The following is a 12,376-nucleotide window of genomic DNA, read 5'->3' on the forward strand; positions in this document are numbered from 1 at the left end:
ATATTTAGGAATGTAAGTTGGATAGCAGCTCCCTCTAAAAATTATTTCTTTTCTTGTTGTTTTTCTCATGAAGCTCTCAAATAAAATTCATAGATGTGCCAATTTGGGGTTTCCTCTAATGATATGATTGATACGATGTTCAAGGGCCTGGCTAGTAATCCAAATAGCCCCAGTCATAGTCACTTACAAGCAAAGAGCACATTTTGGTATGTCTTTCCCAAGGAGATACACACTGCTTTTTAGCTGAGAATAGATACAGAGGTCACGTTTCTTTGTTTCCAAAGTATCAATGTCCTTTTTCTCTGATCTTCTTGCCTATTTTCTCATTTTCTTTCTGCCATTCTTTCTCTCCATCACTACCTCTTTCAACCACTGAAAACTTCACAAATTTAAAGATCAGAGTGACTTTCACTCAATGGCCCTTTCTATCTAAGCCAGAGGGCAACGCTGCAGGTCATGGAAAACAATCACAGAAACAAGGTAAAGACTCGGAACCGTCTCCTTGATAAACAGCATCTGTCTGAACGGCTCCCTCACCGGGTACCACAAAGCAACCAGTGCTTTCAAACACTGTCTAAATGTGCTTTAGTCCATTTACTTGTTGTGAGCTGTTTTGCTCTATTGGCTAGATAATGTGTGTCTTAAAATATTGTGTAAATATCTATTTAAATGATAGCTTATAATATTTCCCAGGGACCCATTGCAATCAGGGCTCAACATAAGAAGTTTACAGAAGCTGAATTTTGGTGCCCTTCTCACCATAGTATTAAGCATGTGCTATTGTCTCCTGAATGGAAAAAAGAAAAAAAAAAACACATACAACAGAGTTAAGAAAAGGTGGGAGAAGCGCATTAAAACAAAACTATTATTCATCCAGAGACGTGAGATTCCTAGGAAGAGGATGAAGGGAATTCAGACCTGGGCAAAATTAGGTGATAGAAAACATCTTACTGAAATAAAATCTGGAAGGAATTTAGAGAAGGGGAGTAGATAATGGAGAGCATGTTGGGATGGGGAGAGCTCTACCCACTTTTCTTCTATGTTAGGTCATGTTCCCCTATGCGGTAGTCACAAGCTGCCTCGTACAGCAACAACATGCCAACCTGGGCCAGTGCCCTGTAGGACAGCTCAAAGCTCGCCGTGCTCATTGGCTCTACAGGCTTCATCACGTGTTTACACTTGACTTACTGGAGATTAACCTGTACCCAAAGTTAAACTGTGAATTGTTATCATTTCCAAATTTGGATGATAACCTACAATAAAGGTTTCACCTACAGTAATATTTCTTGCAATAATGAATGAATGAATAAAAGCCTATTGGCAGCATAGGATATTAAGCAGTAAAATTTCAAAACAGCCCAGATTCAAACTGTTGAAGTTGTGTGGAGTTGGGAGCCTTTAAAATAGTCTAGAGGCTGGTACAGAGTGAAAAGAAGGAAATAAATACAGAGGGAGAAGATGTTTCAAATCACAGTTGTATTAATAGATATGTGAATGTAATAAGCAGCCTGATCCAGAATCTAGACCTCAATTACTATTCTAACTACATTATTTGGGAAAGGGACACTTTGGGGTGAGCAGCCAAATGCAGGGTAACCCAAACAGTGTCAAGTTCTTCAGACTAGGAGTTCACCAATGGGATGCAGGAATAAATCTAGTCCCCTGGTTGTAAGTCATCCCCATACCAGGGGATGATTAAGAATACTTTGCTGAGGAGCAAACAGATTTTTAGGTCACGTGTCTGTAGAGATGTCACCATGTAATAAAATGACAAAATCTATCTATCACATAGGCATGAACACAGAACAATATAAAGAGGTTAACAGAAATTGATGGCATCCAAGGTTTAATTTTACACTGAATCGGAGTCTTCGGTGATTGAAATAGACAAAGATGTATAGGGTTATCTTGTTGAAGAGGCTGCGCTAATTACTGGCACTTGTCATTTCTCCATAGCTTTATCTAAGTCAGGAAGGCTAACTAGCTTCTTCTCCCCAGTGTGCATTGTTTGTTCAGGAGCTTTTGCTGAGGAAGCTTTTTTTCATAACTGCACCTCATTATTAACAGGTTCATAAATAAATGAGTCCTAATATTTTTCTCCGTTAGCATTTATGATAGGGACATTTGGGCTACAAAAGATTACACTTGTCTTTAATAAAAATAGGCACTTATACATGAAGCCCATTAGGCCCTTGTTACTCTGGAGGAGGAGGAGAGGGGAGGAACGGGGTTTAAATAAAACAATCATAATAACCTGGTGTGCTGGCAGCATTGTAAATAGAGAATATTTAAGGGAGTTTCACGACTACCCTCCGCTACTCACTCTTCAGCCTTCTCTTCTAGCTCCAGCCCTCCAAGTTGTGAAGACAAAGTCAAGAAGAATAAAGAGCCATTCTCATATAACTAGCAGTGTGCTAAGTATTGCAAAAGACACAAAATTATAAAGTACAGTGACCACCCTTAAGGAGATTCTAGTCTAGTGCAAGAGCTGAAAATAGAATTCTAGGAAATGCTTGATCCATGGAGATCCACTGATATAAGGCTCTCAATGCTGTAGGATTCAGAATCGGCAAAACGTGTGTTGGGCTAGAATCATTGAAATAGCTGCGGTTTGTGAGGACCTCAAGGGCTGTTTGAGGATTTAGATAAATATGGGGGGGAGGCATTCCAAGTGGGGATATCGACATAAAAAAAGGCAGAAGCAGGTAAGAGATAGGCATGGGGTCAGGGGGTGCGGGGGAGGGGCAAAGGAAGAAGAAAGTCTGGAGTATGCTCAGCAGAAGTGACTCAGTGGTTGAGCAATGACCTATGAACCAGGAGGTCACAATTTGATTCCAGGTCAGGGTACATGCCCGGGTTGTAGGCTCAATCCCCAGTAGGGAATGTGCAGGAGGCAGCTGATCAATGATTCTCAAACAAAGAGACATCTCAGACAATAAATACTGCTACCATCCAGTCATAAGAAGATTGGACGGTGGTGGCTGTAGCATAGAGAAAGTCTTAGGACCTGAGAGACATCTCAAATGAAGCCACAACAAGACTTAATGGCCCTTGGGATGAGAGTGGGAGGGGGAAAAAAAGATATCAATGAAGATGCAAAAGCTGGGAGAGGTGGACAGATTGGTACACAAAGTCAAATACAAGGAGGAGGAAACTAAGAGAAAACCAAATCTGGTTTGGGTATGTTAAATTCGAGATAATGACAGCACAGTGAAACCGGGCTAACATAAGCTGGTGGTGCAGGACAGACTGCAGGCAACTGTGGAAGTCATAAGAGCCTGTGGGCTCACAAAAAGAATGTTCAGAGGAAGACGTGGAGAGCCAGGGACAAAGCCCTGATCTGATACCCAGAGGAGTTAGAGAGAATGTATGTCTGAACCATCTCCTGGCCACAGCTCAGGCTCTCCTAGAAGCAGACTCCACGGAGCATCACGGTGCTGCCAAAACAAAGGAAGGACTTGAAGCCACATCCAGGCAGGAAAGCCAGCATCCAAAAGAGCCACAAAGTGGTCCTGCAAGTTGCCATCGGCAAACAGCATCAGAGGAAGATAAGGATTCTGCTGTGGAACCAGGGGCCTGGGACGCGTCAGTGACCAGTGAAGAAGGGCATGGTCCCGGGCCATAGCCTAGGATCCCTTAGGCGGGAGGATGCTCTTCCCCTGAGCCCCTCGACATGATGAGTGAGCAACACAGGCTTACAGTGCCAAGGGCAGACAGAAGGAACAAAGAAACCAGAAAATGAGCTGGAGTACATGGAGTACCTGGATACTCTGCATCCATTCCCTGTCCAGGGCCATCCTGATTCTTTTCTGCATCATTCCGATTAGTTACAAAACTCGATGGTTCCAAATATCTTAGTGTGTTTGTGTGTTTAACTTTAACACTAAACAGAACAATGCATCTCAAAACCAATGCCTGGCACTCATCATAAAATGTCAGACACTCCAAGGATGTAAAAACTCACATTTTATTAGAGCTGAAGTAATAGCTGACTCGATGATAGTTTAGAAAAGTCCTTGATTAGGGTGGAAAAACCCTGGATTTCTCTCTAACTAATGGGAAAAAAAGTAGCCTTTCTTCAAAATGTAACAAATTAACTGTGTTCTCTCAGGACATCCCCTGAATGGGGGGAGAAAAGTAAACTATATCCATCTACCTACCTATTATCCTGGCACTCCTCAAAATTCTAGCAGGTTTCTGAAAAGATATATATATTTTTAAGGCACCCCTCCTTCTTGAGGACATCTATTTTGCACTTGCATCCCCTACATTTGCACATGAAAAAAATCCATCACTGTGTATACAAATGCCAAATTGCAATGCAAATAGGCATTTGTGTGCCCAATTACCCATTTTGTGTGTTTGCAAAACGGATGTGCCTGCAAATTCTGCAGGTGTGAGTTGGTAGCCTGCTGGAAAGTTGGCTCCCACTGAGTCAGCACCAAACAAGGTGCTGTCTCCTGACAGGACGGCTGAGGGGGCAGCCCTTCAATGTGGTACCAGGTGTGGACAGCAAGTGGAAAGTCCGTGCAGAGAGGAAGACAAAACAAATGAATCTAAAAGGAAAAAAGAACATTGGACCTACAATCTATGACTGGGCAGGTCTTGGAAGAACTCCATTTCCCCCTTGTGTGACCTTCAATCCCTTCAGTGCACAGCTTTTTATTGAAAAACCCTATTCTTGCTTTAAATTTTATTTTATTGTGGTAAGAACACTTGCAAGTTTTTTGAGGGTACAATGCTATACTGCTAACTATAGGTGCAGCGTTGTACAGCAGATCTCTAGAATTTATCTTGCTTAACTAAGACGTAATGCTCCTTAATGAGTGACACCCCATTTCCCCCTGCCCCCTCCTCACCCTTGGCAACCATAATTCTACTCGTTGATTCTGTAAGTTTGACAATTTTAGATATCTCATATAAGTGGAATCATGCAGTATTTGTTCTGTGACTGGCTTATTCCATTTAGTATTATGTCCTTAAGATGCACCCATGTTGTTGAATATTACTGGATTTCCCTCTTCTTTTGAAGCTGAATAATATCTCACTGTATGTATGTACCACATTTTCTCTATCCATTCATTCCTCAGTGAACATTTACATTGCTTCCATATCTCAGCTATTGTGATTAGTGCTTCAGTAAACATGGGAGTGCTAATACCTCTCTGAGACTCAATCCTTTTGTATTGATACCCAAAAGTGGAATTGCTGGTAAGGTAATTCTATTTTTAATTTTCTGAGGAATCTCCATACTGTTTTCTATACTAACTGCACCAATTTTTCAATTCCCGCCACCACTGTACTGGGAAACCCTGTTTTTCAAAGCATATTTTACATCTTTTTGAAGGGTGACTCTAAAATAGACATCCCAACCAGCACTTGAAATATCCTGATAAATCCCAAAGTTTCACCTGGTTGATCTGCAAGCCCATTTGCCACTGCCACGCCTTGCACCAAAACCTTCCCCTTTTCTCTGTCAGAACTCTCAGGCAGCTGACAAGAGCCCAAAACACTCTCTCTTCACTTACTCATGAACTACCCTATAACCAACTGCCACCCAGGTGAGCCACTGCTATTTCCTCCCAATGTCCATTATGATCATAGCAAAATTTATGCCCCAAATGATGATGGGCAAGTTAAAAGAAGGGCATAAATAGCAACTATGGATGAGCCTTCATTTGCTTATATTTGTTTGTTGCTTCTGAGATAAGTCAAGCTCAAAAATGGAATATCCAAGAGTTCAATGTTTTCTTGGCAAATCTATAGCCTGGTCCACAAATTCTTCACTGCACTTTTTTTTTTTTAAACAACATGACTGGTCAAAAGTAAAATTAGTTAAGGTTTTATTTTCTTTGGGTGCCTGACTATATGAATATCATTTTAAAACCATTGTTGTCATCATATAAATTTCATTTTTAATCCCCATTTTTGTATCTAATGGACCTCTAGCTTAAAAAAATAAAACAGAGCAAGGTATAGGCAACCTGCTTAATCATAAAAGTACCACTTCCTCTAGGATGTCAGTAATTCTCAAAATTGCCTTAGATATTTGCTAGATATCAGAAATGGGTAATGTAGTATTTTAAGTGGCAGAAATGCATTAGTACTATGTAAGTACATGATCCTTAATGTACTAATCTCGGCAATATGTGTAATAAGGACTTTCAGTAACACTTATTTTAAGTGTCCTCTGAGAAATGCTAATTTACAATGAAACACCTATGGAAGTACATGTGACATCTACATGAATACCAAATGAATTCATTTTGATCAATGCTATTACAATGAATATAAAATGAATTCACAATGGTAGGACATTTAAAGCCTTACCAAATTTTCTTTTAATATTACATGTGCTATGGAGATTAGCATATATTAAGAATCAGATTGAATAAGTATACACACACATATACATACACGTATTTATACACACATATATACAAAAATATTTGTCCCTGCTAATTACTTCATTAGCAAGTACCCTTTTAAAAGAAACATTCTATTCACACACACACACACACACACACACACACAAGACCTTATATGTTCAAAATGCTATGTCATGTCGACAAATTGCATACTGGACATAAACAAATACATTTGCATATGAGAGCAAGCAAATAAACAGTCTTTGTGGACTTTAAATTTGACAAAACATGTTTCCAAATTTAGAACTTGAATTTTCCTGACTCTTTCATGATGACAATGGTTGGTAAATTAATTCATATTACCTGTTAAAACTCACAGGTGACTTTTGTGGCTAGTCAAAGATAATCAATGAAGGGTGGACAGATGTATGGATGGATAGATGAATGGGTAGACAGTAGGTAGTATATTTACATATGGTCTCTCACAGACTGAAGTTTTCATTTAGAGTTTCCAAGAAACCAAAATCTGTAGAGACACTGTGAATTGTCCACTATTTCTTTCTGATGATAAACTAAGATCCATAGACTGTGAGCACTCAACCTTAACTTAGGCTGACTCACACAACCAGATATCAATCCACAAGAATGGACCATGGAAGACTGAAGCTCTGGTACTATTTAGAGCTTTAAGAAGCTAATATGAGCAGGCCAACATTGGCCTCCTAGACAAAACCATAATGTGGATCAGTCCCACTGCAGATCACAGGAGATTTCAAATAGATGCATCAAATTCCTGTCCATACTGGGCGTGATCTGCACACCTAAACTAGACTTCAAATAATAATTAATGCCTGTCCATCTGTATCAGTTCCTACCTCCTCGATACCATTCACATGCCTTTCCTCCTCTTCCTCTTCACCACCACACCCCGGGTCAGACTTCATCAACTCTGGACTGGGTACTTGCAGTAGCCTCATAACTGATCTATCTCCCTGACTCCCTGCCTCCAATTAATCCTACACATTGCCAACCAGATTATCTTTCTAACAAGCAATTTGGATCAGGTGACTCATTTATTCAAAATTTCTCAATGGTTCCCTCTCATCTATAGGATTAAACAGAACACCTTATGGGGCATCTGTGGCTCAGCCAACAGTCCAGCTGCATCTCCCCACACTACCTCCTACTCGTTCTTCATGTTCCAGCAGTGCTGAGCTACTACTGTGTCTTTCTGCATGCTTCCTTCTGCCTGGCATGTCCTCCCCTCACCTGTTTGCCTGAAAAACACCTGCTTGTTCTTTGAATTTTAGCTCAGAAGCTTCTTCCATGAGGCCTTTCCTGTCCCCCTTGCTGCCATCTGAATCCCACAGACTCCACGATGGCACTTTCACACAGAATTATAATCTTCTGTTAACATGTCCATAGGGTAACTAGACTATAAAATCTTGAGCCAAGAACAATATTTTATTTATCTTTGTCTCCCGAGCCATTGCCCAGTGTCTAACGGGTAATGCCTAGTCAATGGACGTTGAGTAAATAGACTTGTCTTCTAATGATTCTATTGTCCTTTCTGGTGTCCATTCTTTAAGCAGACATTCAGAAACCTGTGCTCAAAAGTGGCTCAGAAGCATCATTCTGATTTTAATTGACTCAGTGAGCACATTCCAAATGTGTGTGGGCAAATGTGTGAACTTGAACATCCAAATCATTCTCTAATATCCTAAACCTCCTAGGAAATCAAATTACTGTAACATTAAACTAGAAATAAAAATAGCTAAGACTTATTCATCACCTGCTATGTGTTGGGCATGGTAGTAACTGCTTTACATGTATTACTTCATAAAAATCTCACAATTGCCACATCACATCATTATTACTAGCCCCACTTTACAAATGAAGAAATCAGGTTTCAGAGAAATTAGGTGCCTTGATCAAGGCCACAGGCTAAGAAATGAAGAACAGGGATTAAAGCACAAGCTGGGTTGGCTCAAGTCCTAGCTCTTAACCTGACCCATTACCCTTCTCAGGTGTGCCAAAAGCTTCTATAGTTCTGGGGATAGAGAACCTATAAATCCCAGGGAGGAAATCCCAGAATTTAACTATAAAAGTCAAAATAAGCTCAGTCACTCAACCATCATCCTCTACTGTCATTCCTCCACCATCAATAAGAAAAGTTGATTTTGCCATAGAAATGTTGGATTAAAATCCTCTCATACAGGAAGGCAACTGGGAGGTCAAGTGTAATGGTTTCACATGTTCCAGTGGATTTTCTTCTTCTTTTTTTGGAAAAGATTTGCTGCCTAATTCTTTAAAATCTCATTTTCACACAATTTCCAGCATTGTCCTACTATTTCCCTTTTTTAGAGAGCAAACTGGTACCAGTTCCACTTTCTGCCTCAGGAAAAGAGAATTCATAAATCTGACATAGTTGGCTTCTGGTCTTTACTTGATGTTCATAATTGGGTTTAGTTGCTTCTTTTTTTGTTTGTTTGTTTGGTGTGTGTGTGTGTGTGTGTGTGTGTGTGTGTGTGTGTGTTTGCTTTTCCTGGAAAATGTCCTAGGTGGACTGAAACTAGGTTCTTGAAATGAACTGCTCACTTTGAGTTTGAACAATTTATTTTTTAGACAGGAAAACAAAAAGCAGAACATTTGCTTGTTTCTGGAATGAACTTAGCTTCCAGTCAAGTTCAAAGAGGGGCAGTGGAAAGAGGTCCACTTCCAGAATTTCGGGACACCTCCCTCTGGCAGCCAATATTGCTGGAAGGCTGAGGCCATGCCTGTCAGTGGGTGGGTGGGTGGGACTCTCCTCCTTACCTGGTGCCAACCCACTCCCTTTGCAATGATCAGAGAAAGGGAGGCATCCTCTTATAGTTTTTCCAGACAAAAGCAATAGCTTCTGCAGGCATCATTAGAGGTCTGAGAGAATTTGGCCAATCACAACCTCCTGCCACTCCTCACCATCAGAAGCCCCATTCCCCCCAATTTGGTAGGGTCTAATATCCACTAGGAAAATTAAATTCCGCAAAGCTGTAGTGTCTGCAGATGCTTCTCAGCAGCAGATCAGTACTTACTTTGGTATTGGCAAGAAAAAAAAAAAAAGTACGTACTCCAAAGAAGGAATTATAACTTCGGTTTGGGTATGTTGTGGGGGTTGAAATAAGATATCTGAGCTATAGGTTTCAAGTCCTGATTCTTTTTCTCCACTTCTAAACTGCCAAGCAACTCCCAACCCAAATATTACCTTTGCTGAGATGTCTTCCCCTAATCCTGCTTCCTAAGTACATAATGTTTGTCCTCTGGTTCACACGAAACTTCATGTGCTGTCTATTCTCCTACTCTCCACGACATACTAAACTTATATACTCACATAACTGAAGCCACTGAAGACAGGGACTGTGCCTTATTTGTGACTGTGTCCCCCTTGCCTGCCTGGCACATAGTCTAGGGGTCAGCATACTTTCCTCTGTAAAGGGCCAGTTAGTAAATATTTTAGGCTTTGTGGATAATATTACCCCTGTTGGAACTGACACTATAGTGCAAAAGCACCTACAGACAATACGAAAACGAATGAGCCCGTTGTTACCCAAAACTTTATTTACAGAAGCAGGTGGTTGGCCAGATTTGACCCAGGGGCCATAGTTTAGCAACTCCTGACACAGACAATCCAATGAAAATTTAAAAAATAAGAAGGAAGGGAGGAAAAGAGGGAGAGAACAAGAAAGGAAGGGAGAGATTACAGAAAGGTGGAGAGGGAGAATAAACCCAGAAAGAAAGGAAGAGTGAGACAAAATTTGATATTCTTCCCAGATGGTAAAGAGCTATTCCTAGTGAGTTTCCCTTCAGCAAAGCATTTAGTCCATGAGAAACAATTCTAATTAGAATCCTCCTATTATATTTCACATCGTATTCTCTACATGTAAATCTTCCAAACAGTTCTCGGTTTTGGCAAATCATTATTTCCCATTTATTAAGACAAAGCATGGGTGAAGGGCTCTGCTGCTGGCTTATAACTACAGCCTGCCTACAGGTGTCATATTTTATGCACAGAAAAGAGCATTGTCCTGCCACTCTCTCTGCAGCCACTACGACTGCCTGGAAACAAATGACTTTTGACTGCTGATCAGAACCACACTTTAATCAGTTACTGGCCTATGATCAATAATTAATCATGCTATTCTGTCTAGGTAATAAATAATGGGGAAAATAGCAATGAATATATAGTTGGCCAGATTCTCCCTGGGGCAAAACAGAAAAGGACTAGCATGAAAGTCTGTCTGAATAATCCTGTGGATTCTCAATACACAGCTTTAGCTGAAATTCCAGGAGAGTTAGGGCTGTGAGTAGAGGAAGGAGACTTGTCACCATCAACACCTCCCCTCGGGACTAACAATTCCTGCTTGGATAAAATGTGTCTGTGCTAAGACAACGGAAAAGGGAGCCTGCAACAGCAGGGGCACCATGGGACAGGCCAGTGTTTCACAGGTCCAGGGCTGGTGCTCCTACCTTGGTGGGCGAAGCTGTTGAGTGGCAGAGGAGTACAGAGGCACCTTGCTGTATACCGTAATGGGTATAGGCCAGAAGTTGTGTGTCAAGTGCAATCTTGCACATTGAATTCTGCAGGAGTTCCCGGTGACTTTGCTATTGAGAATAATCATCTATCTGCCTATTTACCCTTCCGTCTATGTGTTCCCCATCTTCTTCACTGTCAATCAGTTACTGAAGGGCTTACTCCTGGGTTCTATAAATAGACATCTGAACCCTCTTTAAAACTGCAGCATTGGGCACCTAAAAACTGCACCTTTCACAAGCAATGTTGTCCTTGAATAAAGCAAGTTGGCCTAAGCGCGTAGGTTCACCAAGTGTCTAATGATGTTACTACCCTACTCTTTCATATACACTCATAACTTTCAAAAGCAAGAGGAGCAGGAAAAGCTCTCAAAGCAGTGTGTACCCCATTAAAGCAGATGAGTAGATTCAACTGCTAAAATGCTCAGCACCCTACTTTCTCTCCTGGGAGCTTCAGGATGTGAGTAGAGGAAGGAGACTTGTAAACCTCTTGGAAGCAGAGGCAGCATCCACCTCTTGTGAAAGAAAAATGAATCTAGATAAGATGGTGTCAGGTCACTTTTACCCCTAAGGAAGATGAAAGGTTAACAGGAAGCCATCGTGTCATCCAGAAATTCAGATGATTAAGTATCAACCAGGCACCACCTTCAGTTGCTTTGGAACCCGAGTGGAGGAAAGTGGGCATACACGTGCGCACAGGAGCTCCACGCTACACAGAAGCAACGACGTGGGAGAATCCTACTTGGCTTATTGGCCACCCTGACTGGCTGCCTTAGCTGAATTGGAGAGGACTTGCAGCCACTTCAGAGGAGGGTACACAGCCAACACAAACCAAACACAATCTGCTTCTTTGTGAATTGCAAGCAATTCCCAACTGCCTGAGCTAATGGTAAAGAGCAGTAGAGCAGATAACCCAATACGGTGGATAATCTCAAAATCATTTTCCATTTGGCTTGTGGAATGAATTAAATGATTTGTTTCAGCTTCAGCAGATTTACCTTCCTAATTATGGTTTTTGTTAGGCTAGAAACATTCAACATCGCAGGATGTTGCCAGGGATTTAAAAAGTATGGCATATAATAGCCATTTGAGAGATCAGAACAGAGGTCACCTGAGGTCATCGACATCTATTGAGTGCCTACTGTGTGCAAGTTACTCAATGGGAAAGAAAGTGATTAAATATATGTCTCTTGCAGTCAGGATTGTAACACAGTAAACAAGATCACAGCCAGAGTTGTAAAGATATACCTTAGAGATAGCTGGTTATATAAATGCATGTAAAGCCTGATATTACAATTCATGGGATCTCCCTAGATGTTCTATAAATATTTGTTGAATAAATGAATGAATGGATGAACAAGGCATATTTGGAAAGAAGTCCAGTAAATAGTTCCAACAGCAAGCATTCCTGGGCTGCTAAGAAAAGGCATTGTTCACTAAAG

This window comes from Eptesicus fuscus, chromosome 16 (assembly GCF_027574615.1).
Source record: "Eptesicus fuscus isolate TK198812 chromosome 16, DD_ASM_mEF_20220401, whole genome shotgun sequence".
Lineage (NCBI taxonomy): Eukaryota > Metazoa > Chordata > Mammalia > Chiroptera > Vespertilionidae > Eptesicus > Eptesicus fuscus.